The sequence below is a fragment of the Phyllobates terribilis genome, unplaced genomic scaffold (assembly GCF_046119375.1).
Source record: "Phyllobates terribilis strain yellow unplaced genomic scaffold, ASM4611937v1 Scaffold_4__5_contigs__length_816908805, whole genome shotgun sequence".
In the NCBI taxonomy this organism is placed as follows: Eukaryota; Metazoa; Chordata; class Amphibia; order Anura; family Dendrobatidae; genus Phyllobates; species Phyllobates terribilis.
The window spans coordinates 510455069-510473947 of record NW_027362764.1 but is presented as its reverse complement, the minus strand read 5'-3'; the positions used below and the strand labels follow the sequence as shown (position 1 = coordinate 510473947).

At 42.5% G+C, this 18879-nt stretch overlaps 1 long non-coding RNA gene across 1 annotated transcript in view; it reads left to right on the top strand.

The window, feature by feature from the left end:
• The window catches only part of LOC141265590 (uncharacterized), a 29152-nt gene extending 12359 nt beyond the window's left edge, over nt 1–16793 (top strand). Inside the window, exon 2 of the long non-coding RNA XR_012320123.1 lies at nt 13341–16793. This is a non-coding gene — a long non-coding RNA (uncharacterized lncRNA). The remainder of the gene's footprint in view (nt 1–13340) is intronic.
• The last annotated feature ends 2086 nt before the right edge of the window (nt 16794–18879 follow it).

Genomic DNA, 18879 nt, shown 5'->3' with positions numbered 1-18879 from the left:
GCCCTCGATGTCTCCCTCCCTAAATCCATATAGGATTCCATCCAGTCCAACTTTCCCTTTGCCTGGCCCTCACAGGGTATCAAATACTTAGGAATTCCTATTCATAGAGACCTCTCCCATCTATGTTATCTTAATTTTAGGCCCTTTATTGAACAATTCCATACAGACCACGGTTGGCAAGTTGGAACTGTGAGATTCACTACGTGCACCACTGGTATTTTGTGGAAAAGCACATGTAAGATTCTGCAACAGTCTCTGCTGATACTCCTGCATGCGTGCATCCCTTTCTATGGCAGGAATAATTTCTGCAAATTTACTTTTGTACCGGGGATCTAACAGTGTGGCAACCCAGTAGTCAGGATTATTTCTAATTCTCACAATTCGAGGGTCATGTTGCAGGTAGTGCAGCAAGAAGGCACTCATGTGTGTTGCGCATCCAGGAGCACCAAGTCCCTGTTGTGTTGGTGGCGAGGTAACAATCATGCTTCCTTCCTCTGTCCTCTCCCCCCAACCTCGCACAACAGAAATGTGATCAAGGTCTCCCTCATCTGATGAGTCTTCCATCAGTTCGTCCTCCACTTCTTCCTGGGCTCCTGCACCTTCCTCACTAGTTTGGCTGCTACCATGCGCCCTGGTAAAATCATCTCCCCCACCCTCACATGCCTGCCGCCCTGGTGCTGCCGACCGTCTGGACCTTGCAGATGTTAGCCCTTCCGCATACAACTCCTCCTCCTCTACTTCCTCCACCTCCTCTTGTGCCACCACCTGACTCCGAATTCTGTTTAACATGTGCTCCAGCATGTAAATCACCGGAATAGTCATGCTGATAATGGCATCGTCAGCACTAAACATCTTCGTCGCCATTTCAAAACTGTGCAGAAGGGTGCATAGGTCCCTGATCTGAGACCACTCCTCCAGCGTGATTTGCCCCACCTCTGAATCTCGTTGGCCCAGGCTATACGTCAGAACGTATTGCACCAGGGCTTGTCGGTGCTGCCACAGTCGCTGCAACATGTGCAGAGTTGAATTCCACCGGGTAGGCACATCGCATTTTAGCCGGTGAAGTGGCAGGCCCAACGACTTCTGTAGAGATGTAAGTCGCTGAGCTGCGGGATGCGAACGGCGGAAGTGAGCACACAGCGACCATGCCCTCTGCAGAAGGCCATCTAGTCTGGGATAGTGGGCTAAAAATTGCTGGACAACCAGGTTCAACACGTGAGCCATACAAGGCACGTGTGTGACATTGCCCCGGCGAAGGGCCGCACCCAGGTTTGCAGCATTGTCGCACACGGCCTTCCCTGGTTTCAGGTCCAGTGGAGACAACCATTCATGAAATTGGTTCTCCAGAGCTGACCACAACTCCTCAGCTGTGTGACTCACATTTCCCAGACATTTCAATGTAAAAACCGCCTGATGACGTTGAGCCCTACTGCCAGCATAGTAAGGAGGTGTGCAGGATCCCTTCTGCGCAGTTAGAAAGCTTGTGGCATGACCAGACAGGCTTTGGGTGCAGGTGGAAGACCGAGAGGAGGTTGAGGAGGCAGAAGCAGTGGAGGAAAAATGACATAAAGAGGATTGACGCACAACTCGTGGGGACGGCAAGACTTGGACAGCAGCCCCTTGTCCTGCTGTCACCATAGTTACCCAGTGCCCAGTCAGCGACATGTAACGCCCCTGTCCATGCCTACTCGTCCAAGTGTCTGTGGTGAAATGCACCCTGTCACACACAGAGTTTCTCAAAGAAGCGGTGATGTTGTGTGCGACATGCTGGTGGAGCGCAGGCACACCTTTCTTTGAGAAGTAGTGCCGACTGGGCATCTGGTACTGGGGCACTGCGATGGACATAAGGTCTCGAAAATCCTCTGTGTCCACCAGGCGGAAAGGCAGCATTTCTGTAGCCAAGAGCTTGCAGATGGTGAAATTCAACCTCTTAGCTTTCTCATGGCTAGGAGGAAATGGTCTTTTACTTGTCCACATCTGAGGGACCGAGGGCTGGCTATTGTGCTTAGACGGGGTTGATAAGGGTGTCCCCGGCAAACTGCCGGTCTGTGAGGAAGATGCAGGCGGACATGTTAGGTTGCCTTGATCCAAAGGTGGTGCTATCGATGTCGGACAGCGCTCAAGACCAGCTGGTGTTACCACCTCCAAAGAAAATGATGACCTGCCAATCACGCTGGCTGTTGCGGGTAAAGAGGTGGCAGGTCTGCGCCCCAAAACAGGTGTGACTGCTGTCCCCCCAGTCACAGAGGATGAAGAGGCCGCGGATGCACAAGATATGGCAGACGGTGGTTGACCCGGCCGGCTAGACCGCATTGTAGCACACTGAGCTTCCCACTGCAACTTATGCTTCATGTCCATGTGCCGGTTCATGCATGAAGTACTCAAACTATGTATTTTTTGGCCTCTACTTAGCTTTTGCTGACAAATGTTACAGATAACACGAGTTGGGTCATCTTTATCGATCTGAAAAAATGCCCAGGCTATGCAAGGCTTAGCACCCATGCGACCTGAAGAGCCACCACGACTTGTGGTGAGAGGCAGACTTGTGTTTGAGGATGCAGTTGTTGACGTGCTTCCAGTACTACGTCTCTGTCCAGGAAGGCGCAACCTGACCTCGTCGTCACTAGCATCTTCCTCCACCTCCTCTGCTGACCTCATCTCTTGGCTGACTGTGGGTTGACAGTAAGTGGGATCTCCGACCTCATCATCATCACCCTGTGCGTTATCACACCCGTCGTCCTCAGAGCCAACCTGTTCCTGCCCTGACAAAAAACTAAAGTTGTCGCTCCAATCAGGTATTTGAGTCTTATCATCGTCTTCCTCATTGTCTCCACCAACAGGAGTTACAGTTTGGGAATGAGGGTCTACATTATGGTCAGAACCTTCTGCGTCTGGTCCTGGATCCGACTCATAAAGATTCTGGGCATCAGTGCAGATCATTTCCTCGTCTGGATTCACAGAAGCGCTGGAGTCGACCTCTGATTCCCAGGCTATAGTATGAGTAAACAGCTCTGCAGACTCAACCATCTGTTCTACCTCATACTCAGACGGGCAGCTGGAGATTTGGGAGCTGTGAGGAAGCAAGTGCGATTTGGGTGACACCTTTGAGGACTGGAGTATTTGTGATGTTGAAGTTGATGTGGAGGAGAGCCCACTTAAAGGAGCACTTGATATCCGTTGAAGCACCTGCTGTTTTTGTGCCTCATCTGGAATTTGTAGCGATTGGCGTGGCCGTAAGAAAGGGATCTTATCACATTGTCCGCTAAAAGAAGTAGACATTTTAGTTTGGCTGGAAGATGGTCTTTCTTCTGCACCTACCCCACGGACACAACCTTTTTTCCCCTTCCCAACACGCCTATTCCCCTTTCCACCAGCAGCAGGCCTTTTTCCACTCATTTTGGTGGTTAACTAATTCACAACTCTGGAGTTGTTTGCACAAAAAAACAATGGATGGTAACCGAGCAGAGCTGAGTGGCCAAACTGTGGTATTAGGCCAAAACTATTGGCTGGGTTAGATGCAGAAAAAAATTATTTTTAATTTGCAACCTGATGGAGGTCAGTATAGATGGACTAATAGACCAAGTCCCACACACCGCTAGAAGCCCAAATATTTTTTCAGAGCTAGATGCAGAAAAAAATTATATTCAATTTGCAACCTGCTGGAGGTCAGTATAGATGGACTAATAGACCAAGTCCCACACACTGCTAGAAGCCCAAATATTTTTTCAGAGCTAGATGCAGAAAAAAATTATTTTTAATTTGCAACCTGATGGAGGTCAGTATAGATGGACTAATAGACCAAGTCCCACACACTGCTAGAAGCCCAAATATTTTTTCAGAGCTAGATGCAGAAAAAAATTATTTTTAATTTGCAACCTGATGGAGGTCAGTATAGATGGACTAATAGACCAAGTCCCACACACCGCTAGAAGCCCAAATATTTTTTCAGAGCTAGATGCAGAAAAAAATTATATTCAATTTGCAACCTGCTGGAGGTCAGTATAGATGGACTAATAGACCAAGTCCCACACACTGCTAGAAGCCCAAATATTTTTTCAGAGCTAGATGCAGAAAAAAATTATTTTTAATTTGCAACCTGATGGAGGTCAGTATAGATGGACTAATAGACCAAGTCCCACACACTGCTAGAAGCCCAAATATTTTTTCAGAGCTAGATGCAGAAAAAAATTATTTTTAATTTGCAACCTGATGGAGGTCAGTATAGATGGACTAATAGACCAAGTCCCACACACCGCTAGAAGCCCAAATATTTTTTCAGAGCTAGATGCAGAAAAAAATTATATTCAATTTGCAACCTGCTGGAGGTCAGTATAGATGGACTAATAGACCAAGTCCCACACACTGCTAGAAGCCCAAATATTTTTTCAGAGCTAGATGCAGAAAAAAATTATTTTTAATTTGCAACCTGATGGCGGTCAGTATAGATGGACTAATAGACCAAGTCCCACACACTGCTAGAAGCCCAAATATTTTTTCAGAGCTAGATGCAGAAAAAAATTATTTTTAATTTGCAACCTGATGGAGGTCAGTATAGATGGACTAATAGACCAAGTCCCACACACCGCTAGAAGCCCAAATATTTTTTCAGAGCTAGATGCAGAAAAAAATTATATTCAATTTGCAACCTGCTGGAGGTCAGTATAGAAGGACTAATAGAACAAGTCCCACACACTGCTAGAAGCCCAAATATTTTTTCAGAGCTAAATGAAGAAAAAAATTATTTTTAATTTGCAACCTGATGGAGGTCAGTATAGATGGACTAATAGACCAAGTCCCACACACTGCTAGAAGCCCAAATATTTTTTCAGAGCTAGATGCAGAAAAAAATTATATTCAGTTTGCAACCTGATGGAGGTCAGTATAGATGGACTAATAGAATGATGCTATGCCCAAAAGATTTTACTTCACTAGGTGCAGTAAAAAAATTGGTATTCTATACACAGGTGGTATATCTTGCAACACAGATAGGCTACTCCACTGACTAACACACTCTGCAATAGGCCAAAAAGGATTAGCTTTGCTAGATTCAGCCAAATGCTGTGAAAAAAACTTGCACAGCACTGGCACAGACCTGCCTGGCAAAAACTGATAGGAACTGATGTAACCTAGTCCTGAAAAGGACTCCAATTACAATTAGTCTTTACTCCCACAATCTATCTATTTAAGAGCACAGACCTGCCTGATAAAAGTCGTAGGAAATGCTGTAACCTAGTCCTTAAAAGGACTGCAATCACAACTATTCCCTACTCCCAAGCTATCTGTATATTTGTGCGAAAATTGGCTTGAAATTAACAAGGTATAGCGCACACAGCAACAGCGGTGCCGTCTAACACGCAGCTGCAGCAGTGAGAAAATGGTGGCGACGGGGAAAATGGCTTGGTCTTATAGGGCAAGGACATGTGACATACACTGCCAATCACACATGCCCTTGCTTGTGTGAAAAAAAGCACTTCGCTCCGTGTGTGCGCTGCTGATAGGCTGACAGATTGCACCTCCCCACTGCAAATGCGGGAAAGAGAAAAAAAAATGGAGATCTTCATTGTTCCTGCAGAGATCCATCCCCTGCCCCTCCCCCCGCCCCGCTGTACACTCAAACTGCGTATTAACATTAATTTTCATCATTACTGAGAAAAAATCCAGTTATGATTTTGGTGCACGAACAGTTATCGAACATAACCTCGAACAGCCGAATTTTTCTCAAATTGTTCGTGTTCGCCGACCGGCTCGAACACCGCCCAAAACAGCTCGAATTTGAGATTGGCGAACAGTTCGAGTAGAACAACGCTCATCTCTAGTCCCGAGTAAACATACCTGCTTCTACTGAAATCTGAAACAGATTTTACTTACTGCCGTGCTTAAAGGGAAATCCACAACTGTGCATGCACCAAATGCAGATTTGGCTGCAGATTTACAGAGTCATTTTCTAATGTGTGGACATTAGCCTTACACAGTGTATCTTTAGATTACGGCCACACATAGAAACCACAGCATAGTCTAATCCGCACCAACATGCCTAGTGAATATTACATGTAGCTTTACCATTGAAAACCACCTAGCCTCAAGTGATTCAGATGTTCAGTTTAAGATTGGGATAATAAAATACAATAAAAATCTGCCGCACACCAAGTACCATGTTATTTCCTTTTTAGCCTACACTGCTAGCCCTTATGTGCACAATAATATACATATATATTGTTGTTCCAAGCACTTCAGTGTATGTACAGTGTTTACAGTTGGGTGGATTGATTCACGGGATTCCGATCCATCTGTCAGGTCCGTAGTCTCTGGCCGCTGAACAGGAGACTCACAAATCTCTTATTTTGCAGTATCTCTGGCGCTGCTTTTGATTAGCTGGGCTGGTGTGATGTCATCTGCAGTGGTGTAACTAGAGTCCAGTGAGCCCCGATGCAAAATTTGCACCTGTACCCCCACCTGCATGTTGGTCACATATATAGGCCTTTGTAGCGTTCTAGGTCCTATAAAGACATATGTGTTCGCCCCAATATAATAATGTCCCCTGTCCTGGCTCCTTCTTGTAATAATCTCCCCCATTCTAGGCCCCTTCCAGTAATAATGTTCCAATCCTGGCCCCTTCCAGTAATAATGCCGCCCACCCTGGGCTCCATGCTATAACATTTTCTCCCATCCTGGGCCCCTTCCTTGTATAATGTCCCCCATTCTGGTATAATGTCCCCCATCCTGGTATAATGTCCCCATTCTTGTATAATGTCCCCATTCTGGTATAATATCCACATTCTGGTATAATATGCCTCATTCTGGTATATTGTCCCACATTCTGGGTCCTTCTGTTCTTCTTCAGCACATTTTAAAAAGAAACAAACGATTTTTCTTACCTTCCTACCCTCCCACACCGCGCGGCTTCCACTTCTGGAGCCGGTGCAGGAGCCGACAGCTGACTTCGGCGTCACTGACAAGCCGATGTCAGCTATCAGCCTCTGACTGGCCGGCAGCGTGTACCGCCGCACATGGAGCCAGCGGGTCTCTGCACCGCAATACATTTCACCTGAATGTGCGTCTGAGGCCGGGGATCCCAAAAGGTAAGAGATTAGCAGGACTGGAATTCTGTGAATCGATCCGTCCAACTCTTAACAGAGGTGCTTGAAAGTTTGTGAACCTCTCAGAATTTTCCATATTCCAGCATACATTTGACCTAAAACTACATCAGAGTTTTACACAAATCCTACAATTAGATAAAACGAACCAAATCAAACAAATTAATCAAAAATATTAGACTTTTTTTTTCTTTTTGGGGAAAATGATCCAATATCACATGTTTATATGTGGCAACAGTGTGTGAACTTTTAAAGTTAGCAAATAATTTGAAAGTGAAATTAGAGTCGAGTGTTTTCAACCAGTGGGATGACAATTAGGTGTGAGTTGGATAACCTGTTTTATTTAAAGAATAGGGATCTTTCAAAGTCTGATCTTCACAACACGTTTGTGAAAGTGTACCACGAAACAGACAAAAGATTTCTGAGGACCTCAGAAGAAGAGTTGTTGATGCTTGTAAAGCTGGAAAAGGTTACAAAACCATCTTTAAAGAGTTTTGTTATGTCAAGGTCCTCCTCAATAAAAAAAAACAATGACAAAGTCTAATATTTTTTACTAATTTGTTTGACTTGGTTCTGCTGTTCTATTTTTAGGACTTGTGTGAAAAATTGGTGTAACTTTTAGGTCAATTTTATACAGAAATATGGTGAATTCATCTTTGTATATAGTACATGCTAAACATTGGATACTGTTTAGTATCCATTAGCCCTGCAGCAGTTCCTTTCTAAAAATCTATCGAAGAGTAAATTGATATGGTATTGCACTGCAGAAGGATAAGTCAATTAAGATAAGTCAATTGCCCAGAGACTCAAGTTCAAAACCCTAACCTTGGCATACAAAGCCATCCACAGCCTGTTTCCTCCATACATCTGTGATCTAGTCTCCCAGTACCTATCTGCACGCAACCTCCGATCCTCACAAGATCTCCTGATCTACTCCCCTCTTATTTCCTCTTCCCACAATCGCATACAAGATTTCTCCTGTGCATCCTCCCTACTCTGAAACTTTCTACCCCAACATATCAGACTCGCCTACCGTGGAAACCTTCAAAAGAAACCTGAAGACCCACCTTTTCCGAAAAGCCTACAACCTGCAGTAACCAACACTCCAACACATTGCTGCATGGCCATCTCTACCCTCACCTACTGTATCCTTACCCATCCCTTGTAGATTGTGAGCCCTCGCGGGTAGGATCCTCTCTCCTCCTGTACCGGTCGCTGACTCGTTTTAAGATTATTGTAAGTGTTTTTGCTATGTATACCCCCTTGTTTACATGTAAAGCGCCATGGAATAAATGGCGCTATAATAATAATAATTAGCAGATCTTGCGTACAGTCCACTTTTAATACGTAAGGCTTTATTCACACGACATATGCTGTGTCAGTTTCCTCTACATGCCAGTGAAGCTCCCAGCACACATGTGAGGCATTCCCAAATTTAGGCCTATTCACTTAGTCCATCTTCAAAAGATTTCCTCTTGGTTTCCTCTGGAACTGACATACATCTGTTTGGAATCACTCAGTACACTGTACTAAAGGTATACCAACATAAATAGTATAACATTGACCGCCGAACTCTGCCTAAATCAGACTTCCCTTGATAATTTTTAGGGAAAAAATGCTAGAAAAGATATTGCACAAGTAAAACAAACTTTATTGCATGAGCTGTATCATGCCCCCCTTTAATAATAATAATCAGATTTTTACCGTGCTCATAATTATACAATGACTATTACTTTCATTGCTCTATAAAAACAAACCTGATTGATCATTAAAACTTTTAGTCCAGAATTATTTTGATAGAAGGTATGTAAATTCTCCTAGGCATGCAGACGTAAGTTGTGCAGTCCAGTGTTCACTCTAGGCCAGGAATCTTGGCCTCAAGGAGGCCCTGTAGCATACTCCGTGAACTCCAGAGTCTACTCGCGGCCAGAAGCACAGGCCTAGAGTGAACACCCTGCCAGAAGGGCAGAGGACCAGACAGCGGGCAAGGAGCACTGGGGACAGCCAGTAAGGTATGGCCTTTTTATTTCTTTTTAACCTTTTGCTGACCCTTTACTGTTCCGCATGATGGCGGGTGCACCTCGCTACCATTTTACTGAACTCACACAGAGCGAAATTAAAATAATTATAATTCTCAAGAATGCAGATTTTTGTAAAATTCGTGTAAAATTCCATTCAAAGAAATTTGCCTTTCTCTGGTAGGTCTAACTTACTGTGAACAGGACCAAAGTTATGTAGAAACTTACAAAGTGATGCATGATTTCTGCTCCTCATGAATCAGTGTGAACAATGAGTATCTGCATTGGCAGGAGTTTCCTGCATTACTTTTAAATTGCAGAAGTCAGCTTGTACTATAGGTGCTTAATACTGGACCAGGACTTCTTGCTTGAAGAGTCAGTTATTGACAGTTTAGACATAAAACCATTGATGAAACCAAACTCTAAGATACTGGTGAAAAGAAAAAAACAAACTTACATCCGTGCATGTAGTTCCAAGATGGAACTTTGTTTACTGTCATTCAACAAATATAACATTGCGGAGATTTTTGTGTTTACTTTCTTAAAAGGATGAATGGGTCTTTTTTTTCATTTAACTCTTTTTTTATGAAGAATAAGATAATGTCTAATTTTAGGACTTAAAGATATGTTAGAGAACTTCTGTGTAGGGGGTATCAGACTCTGTGTTTATGGCAATATTCTCCCCTAGAAGAAAATATTCATACAAGATAATAAATTTCTGTCGGAATTGTATGGAATGTGCCATCTGAAATCAGTGGCTTACAGAAGTACAGTAGAAGACTCATGCATTTTTATGGAAATCCTATTACGTTTCTGTAAAAATGGGGTTACAATACATCTATGTGTCATAATGTGCCCTAAAGGCTCACTCATATGAGCTTATAACTTGGACGAATGCTATCCGATGTTTTATCAGTTAGCACTCGAACCAATGTTGTAGAACGGATGACATGCGCCCATTCAAGTCTATGGCTGCATGTAAAACATTGGACTGCACTGAGATGTCATCCGATTGCAGTCCGATATCTGCGGACACAGACAATGGAGAAGATGGAGAAATGAAGTTCTCCATCTTCTCATCACCTGTTCTACAAATTTCTCATTTGAGAGAATAAGATCACAGTAAGCTGACATTCTGATCCAAATCAGATCAGAGTTTGATCTGAGTGTCATTAGCATAATTGACCCGATTCTCTTGCATGAGAGAATCAACACTCGTGTGACCCTGGCCTTAATGTGAGGCTTACTCAAGAACCTAACAGTCAATGGATAATTAGGCATATTGAAAAATATAAATTATAATCCTATTACCTATTTACATTAGTTGGAATATGAGATACATTTTAAATGACTATGCTACATTGTGACCTTAAAATAACTGAATTTGTTTCTAAAATTGAGGGATCCCAACACGTATACCAAACTAACCTCTTGTCCCCTGACCCACTTCTCCGCCAAACTACAGGATATTCTGACTCAGGCCCTTGATTGTGCAATTATATCTAAAAAGGTATATGAGGGATTGACGGTGGCCTTCCCCAGGACCCCGACCTTTTACCTGTTACCCAAAATTCACAAGGACCCCGTTGACCCTCCTGGACGTCCGATTGTGTCCGGAATTGGGGGCCTATGTGAACCTATATGTAGATTCATTGATTACTACTTAAAACCTTTGGTGAGCAACTTACCATCATATATTAAGGACACAACGGACGTCCTTACGAGGGTCGACGGTGTCATTGTGGATGAAGGGACTCTCTTGGTCACTGCCGACGTTGAGAACCTCTACACCAGTATTGACCACATTGATGGTCTCAATGCGGTGCGTCTCTTCCTGGGGGCCTCTGACCTGGACGGCCCCATGTGTGAGCTCATCCTAGAGCTGCTGGAATTTGCCCTGACCCACAATTTTTTTGTTTTTAAGGATCAATTTTATCTCCAAAGGCGTTGCACAGCCATGGGGGCGGCCTGTGCCCCCTCTTATGCAAATCTCTTCCTAGGGCAGTGGGAAAGAGAGATCTTCGATGGGGAACGTGTGCCGGCCGCCCGCCCGCCATGTGCTGTGCAGGCTGAGATATATTGATGATATTTTATTTTTGTGGCGGGGCTCTGTCCAGCTACTCGGAGAGTTCATGGACTGTCTCAACATGAATCAATACAATATTAAACTGACCTACACCTTTGACAGTAGAAGAGTGGACTTCCTGGATATCTCCTTGTGTGTTGATGCCAATGGGGGCGTCCAGACGGATGTATTCAGGAAGCCCACTTCAGTTAATTCTCTGATTCACGCCGAGTCTGCCCATAGTCCTGCTACAATTGGGGCTGTCCCGGTCGGACAGTTCCTCAGGATGAGACGCATCTGTTCTACTGAACAGGGCTTTCAGCGTCAGGCACAAGACCTTAAACAACGATTCACACAATGTGGCTACAGTCGGAGATGCATCAGGAGGGGATACGAGAGGGCAGTCCAGACCCCTCGCATCTCTCTTCTCCATCCCAAAATACCATCAATAGGGAGGGATGAGACTATACGATTCATCTCCACCTATAACCATGAGTGGGACAGTATGAGAGCAATCCTCCAAAAACATTGGGACATTTTGATGGTGGAGCCTGCCCTGAGGGGACACCTCGGGAATGGCCCGTCTATGACACCTAGGAGATGCCGTAATCTTGGTGACATTTTAATGAATAGTCACTATGTAGCACCGATACCATGTTTATTTGGCTCTGGGGGCCCATTAACTGGTAATTTTAAATGTGGGCACTGTGTGGCATGTCCAAATGTTCTGCGGTGCACTAGTTTTTGTTCGGCTGATGGCCATAAGACATTCGACATTAGACACCACATTACTTGTGGTACGTCTAATGTCATTTATTATGCCACCTGCAGCTGCCCACTGATTTATGTTGGGTTGACGTCGAGGGAGCTGCTTTTAATCTGATGTTTTTATTGACTATTCTCTTTTTTCCTCTTGTACCATTCTTTTTTACCAGTCCATCACTGTGGCAGTCCCTTAAAATCCATCCCTATTTGGAGAGCAGTGAGAACTGAGACGACTATTGGGACTTTTCTCTGATGGGAGTGACGATCCATCTGGACCTATGATCATGATCGACTATATTGTTGAGGCTATTTTATATGTGTATATATATAATTGTGTTATCATACGATCATTTGTTCCTTTTGATAAACACAATTGTTGCTCCTGTCCTATATATATTTATTTATTTATTTTCTCTGTCTCATCAGCTCCCCACCTGGCCCTTTAAATTTCAGCGGTGCTGGTGACTCACGTGGTGTGCGCGTGCTGGTGCGGGGGGGATCACGTCGCCGTCTATATGTTGCCCTGCGTTTGCACGGGACCCTCGGGGTCCGCGCATGCGCGGTGGCCGCTTGACGGCTGGGGCGCGCGCGGCGCGCTCTCTGACCCGCGCGCATGCGCCGTTATGGCACTGGCCCCACGTCATGTGACTGGTAGGGCACGCCGACGGCATAGCTGGCCACTTCCGGGTGCGCGCCCCGCTCTGCAGCTGCTGACATTTGGGGCCAATTTACGGCATATATGATGCATATATAACATGCAACACTGGGCATTGCAATGACATCACCTGCCCTTGAGAAAGCGGTTTGAATACACCGCGAAACGCGCGTTGGGCTCTTCTGACCATCCTCTTCCCCCCTCCTTTTGGGCTGTGCTTTCCTGCCAGGTAATTAGTTCATGGAATGACACTGTTTTAGCACTCAGACCCTGACACAGATTCTCCTGACATAGCACTGGTGCTTCTTTCGCTTCTGCTTAGCCAGCATCTAGTGGGATTATATGTATTTGGGTTGGTTCTGTGTCTTTGTCCATAGTTATTTACTATATTGAATATTTATAATCTTTATTATCACTACTTTGGGCAAATGTGCAATTTTATTTACCCATGGGTCTATTATGACCTTACTGCTATTAATGTGCCTGCCTTGAAAGCTACCATCTAGTCACCTCATGGTTTCTTCTCTTTTTACCTACATCTTTAATTTTTGTATTTCACCAATAAATGAAATTTTTGCAATATATGCTGAGTTGTTCTCCTCCTTTATACTTGTTTCTAAAATATGTAGTTTTTTCAATTTAGTAGAGTTAGTAAATAATGATGTCCTGGGAGATTTAACATACCGACAATAAAAGAGTTTACTTACTGTGCTATAATACAGTTCCATTGTGTTTTTTTCCAGGCTCAGCTCTCAGAAGATTTCAGAAAAAATAACTGCAAGAATGAGCAGAAAACTTACTCCTAAACAAAGTAGAAGAATGGAAAGGAACTTAAACAAACTCATCGATCTCTGGATAATCTCATCTTACTTAGTCTAGCTGCATTCCCTTGCCCCTAGGCTTTTGTTGGGTTATTTATGATTTTCAGTAAGCTTGGAAATATTGAAGCTTGCAGAGTTTCTGTAACTGGAAAATGTAGCATTAAAAACAAAACCCAAATTACCCAAAACAGGGCGATGCTGCACTCCAAAGAGCCAAAATCGATCTTATGCTGAGTCTATGTTCCCATCACAAGGAAGCAGCCAACAGGCAAGCATCTGTGATGTTTAGCACCTAACATCTACTGTGCACCAGATCTCCACCGGGGTCTTTGCCTTCATGGAATACAACACTCTCAGGCTAACCATTGTATGCCCCAAAGATAGGATGGAGCACAGTTGCATGGCAATGGCTTTTCAATGGAATTTGTAAAAGTAATATACTTTGGTTCTGCAAGAAAAAATAAATATTTACTTATAAATATTTACATGGCACTAAATAATATCATGATAATATCATGAATGATAATTACAATGGTTTAATTCCAGGGACATTTAGCCTAGGAGGAAGTAAAGGAAGCAAAGTGACATGTTGCAAAAGCACCCACTATGGTATCCCACTGCATTTGTTACATTTCTTAAGCTCTGAGTTTTTTCATGCTTCCCTAACTTTTCATACTAGATAGCCTTAGTGGCCTTTTCCTTACCGTGTAATGTGTCAAAAAATCTTCCCCTGCTGCTGTGGTAGTAGATTGTAATTTCTTCGGTATACTTCATAAACACTTTTTATTGTTTTTTTATGTATATGGTCTCAGAAAATGTAATTGAGATTTTGAGAATTGAGAGTTAGATTGGTAGTTGGGTGGAACTTTTTAAAGTTTTATGAAAACAGAGCAAATATATTTTTTAGCAAATCATCAACGCAATTAAGCCTCTAGCATATTTCCGTTACATTGATGATTTGCTAATAATCTGAGCAGGCTCAAAAAAATGATCTACTGACTGACCACAAAAATTTGAACAAGTTCCATCCAAATATCAAGCTCACCCTTAACTCCTCAAAATCTCAGATACATTTCTGAACACAACCCCATACTGTGCCTTAAAGTATGCATACCCCGTGAACTTTTACTCACTTTTTCATATCACAGCCACAGACTTAAACGTTATTTCATGGGCTTCTATGGGTAATACCAACACAAAAGTAGCCAGTATTTGTGAAGTGTAAAGAAAATGATACAAGGTTTTCTAAATATTTGAAAAATATAAATCTGAAAATGGTGGTGGTAATTAGTGTTTTCAGGGTGATGTGCAGTGTCAGTTTTCCACCACACATAGTGTTTTACATTTAACCCAAAAAGTTCTATTTTGGTCTCATCTGACCAGAGCACCTTCTTCCACATGCTAGTTGTGTCCCCTACATGGCTTTTTGCTAACTAAAATTGGGACTTCTTATGGCTTGCTTTCAAAAATGCTTTCTTCTTGACACTCTTCCATGAAGGCCAGATTTGTGAAGTATACCACTAATAGTTGTCCTGTGGACAGATTCTCCCACCTGAGCTGTGGATCTCTTCAGCATCTCCAGAGTGACCATGGGCCTCTTGGCTGCTTCTCTAACCAGGGCTCTCCTTCTTGGGAAGTCTGTTTAGGTGAACGGCCATATCTTCGTAGGTGTGCAATTGTGTTATACTACTTCCATTTTGGATAATGGATTGAACAGTGCTCTGTGAGATGTTCAGTGCTTGGGGAATTTTTTTTATAACCTAACTCTGCTTTACTCATCTCCATAACTTTATCCCTGATCTGTCTAGTGTGTACCTTGGTTTTCATGATGCTGTTTGATCCGTAATGTTCTCAAACATGCCTCTGAGGCCTCCACATAACAGCTGTAGTTATACTGAGAATAAATTGCACTCAGTTTGACTCAATTAACTAATTATGTAAATTATATAAAGCTTCTCCTATACTTTGCAATGTTAAACATGTACAGCATACGGATGCCATCTGTGTTGTGTACGTGTTTTTCATGAACCCATGGACCTATATTGGCCCTTGTCATCCGTGCTGCCAGAAAAAATGGAAATGTCTCTGTGTGGTTCACATGGACATACAGTCCATGTGAAAACAGGGACATGTGAAGATCACCATAGGTTATAATGGGTACGTGTGGCATCCATGAGTAAAACATATGGGACACATACACACAAAGGGGGCCTAAGACACAGATGTCGGCTATGTAATATACAGTATATATGTATATATACGTACACATGCAATTGTTATCTCTGTAATCATACTGACATGAAGAATTTTGTTGTTAGGTCATTTTTACTGTCAGTAAAATGAAACCCAAAAACCAATGGCAGGATTGCTTATTTCAGGACATTGTATGTACAACTACAACTTGTGCAACAAAAAACAAGCCCACATCTGGCTATGTTGATGGAGAAATAAAAAGATTATGGCTCTTGGTAAATAAGTAAGAAAAAAATAAAAGCACAAAAAAAGAAAAAAATAATCACCTGTTTATAAAGGTGTCAAAATGCTGTAGCACATGCCACCCACTGCATTATCCACATCTATGTGTAACTTTGATCATAGAAACTTATGATGTTTCTCCAAGCATTACTCCATCCCACCAGTTTAAGAAACTATCATATACATGTCTACTGTATGGTCTTTCACACTGGCGGACACAAACAGAAGAGGGCCCCTGTTCAAGGACAGTATATGGCCCCTTTGCAGTTCAATTGCCCCTCATAATGCACCTGTTTTGGAGGTGGAAATGGGGCCCTTTACTCTTGGGCCCCTGTATAGCTGCACAGGCTGCACCAATGATATGTCCGCCATTATTCACAGATTGCTCCTTTTCTTCTTTCTGCCACCTGTAGCTTTAGTGTCTATATCTCATTTATAATGTAAGAAACTAGATTCCCCATGCCCAGCCTGTGCAGAGTTCAATTTAATCGAAAGGAACAATATAGAGGATGATGGTGAGGTCCAGCTGCAATGCCAAGGTATATTCAGGCCTAGTGTTAGGTTTGCGCTTTACTGTGGCGCTCTTCCTACAAAATCAATATTTAGCAATAGTTGTAGCATTAAAATTCAACATGAACTAAACGGAATGTATCTCATTCCCGTTCCAGTATTGTATGGTGCTGATTTTTTTTTTCCTGCATTTGGTTTGTAGATTGCAAATATTTTTACTATTTTTTTGCATAAAATGTTTAGTTGAAATTTTAACATGCTTTTTTTTATTGAGACTTATTCATTGTGGGACTACCTCCTTGAGTGATTTTACATGTAGAACGTCATTCATGCAATATTTATATCACGCAAATCCATCAATTTCAATAAACTAGCGTGTTTTACTAGTTATATTTACATCCACATGAAATGTTCTTTTTATGCACAGTGAACGAATGAATGAAGTGAAAGGTCTCATAAAGGAAAACCCTTTAAAAAGCTTAGCATGTGATTTTAGTCATAATCACAATTCTCTAAGATCAGAGCAATTTTCTACAGATTAAGAGTCATGTACAAAAGTACCTCTGTTTCTTAACTTCATAAGTCAAAGCATATTTCTGAAATACAGTTATATCCTCTTCTTTGAAACCATCATCCCCTCTAGAGTACAATGCTGCAGCCCCTCAGGCCCTCGCATGTCAGCACAGTGCAGTCACTAAGCTGACTGTAAATGCTTTTAGTGTTTTAGCCTGGTAATGGACTGATTGTCAGTAAATAGATTTATATAATTGTACACTGTGCCTCTGCTTACAACATAAAGCACTTAAGGTTTCATCTCGGACATTATTGATATGAAACAAAAGGCCTTGATACAATTACAAGTCATTGTGACTCAATTATTCATTGCTGATTACCTAAATTACCCTTTTTTTATTTTATTTGTGGTATCTGCATACAGTATTTCAAAAAAATAATTAACCTGTTAAGGATGCAGCCAGTTTTGACTTTGAAGATGCAGTGTGGGTTTTTTAATGTTTACATCATTGCATTCTAAGAGCCATAACTTTGTGTCGTGGTGTACATGCAATATGATGCATAATAATTGTTTTTTTTTCATGGTATTCACCATGTGGAATACATATCTAATGTTTAATGGCTTCAGCTTGTCATGAAAAGTTTAGACACACCTGTTCATGCAGTGGATTTCCTTATTCTTATTAGAATGTGCACATTATAGATTCAGGCTGAAGGCAGCAAAACCACAGGGGAACACACATGGAAACAAGGAGCAAAGAAACATGTGTGAAGCAAACCAGAATATGTATTATAACTTAAATTCCTCAAAGTAACTATCTTTTACTCCGAAGAGAGCTTTGCTCACCCTTTCTTCATTCTCTCAAACAGCTTCATCAGGTAGTCACCTGGAATGAATTCCCATATGTGCCTCATTCAGCGTTTATTTGTGCAATCACCTGCCTTCAGAAAATGTTTGCAGCCAACAAGTGTGTTATGCAGAGGCAGTGTTGGTGCACAGTTACATACAGTGCTGAGCCCTTTTCTACAACTGGTCTAAGCCAGAATATGGCAAGAACTACTCCACTAAGTAAAGAGTAACAAAAGTGCATAATTACTTTTAAGACATGAAAGTTAGTCATTCCAGAAAATTTCTAGAACCTTGAAGGTATCCTCAACTGCAGTCATGAAAATCAGCAATAGCTATTATGAAACTGGCTCTCAGACATCAAGTAGCAGACACATCTCAACATCAACTGTCTAGTGGTGCTGCAAAGCACCCACTACTGAGGAAAAGACTTGTTTTGGCAAAGCTACACAAGAAATGGACATTAGGTCATTGGAGTGTACTGTAGTCTGAAAAGTCAAGATTTGAGATTTTTATTAACAATTGCCTTATTATAGAGAGGAGGTGTGATGATGTGGGGGTGGTGTGCTGTTGACACTGTTGGTGATTTATTCCAAATTCAAGGCACACTTACCCAGTATGGATGGATACCACATCATTCAGCAAATGACATGCGATCCCATCTGGTTTGCACTTGGTGGGTCCATCATTTGTGTTGCAACAGAAGAATGATCCAAAATACACCTCCAGGGGATGTAAGGGCTATGCGACCAAAAAGAAGAGGGATAGAGTGCCGTGTCAGATGACATGGCCTCCACAATAATCTGACCTCAACCCAGTTGAGATGGTTTGGGATTAGTTGGATCAAAGAGTGATGACAAATCAGCCAACAAGTGATCAGCGCCTCTGGGAACTTCTTTAAGACTGTTGGAAAGCCATTCCAGGTGACTGATTTGTTTCACATGTGTTTCTTTACTCTTTGTTTCCATATCTGTTCCCTCATGCTTTTGCTGCCTTCAGTCTGAATATATAAGAACAAGGAAAATCACAGCATGATTAGCTGTAGCCAAGCTTTTGGCAGGTACTGTATGTTACTACTAACACCCCCTGCTCATAACACAGTCTCAGTCTTGAGTC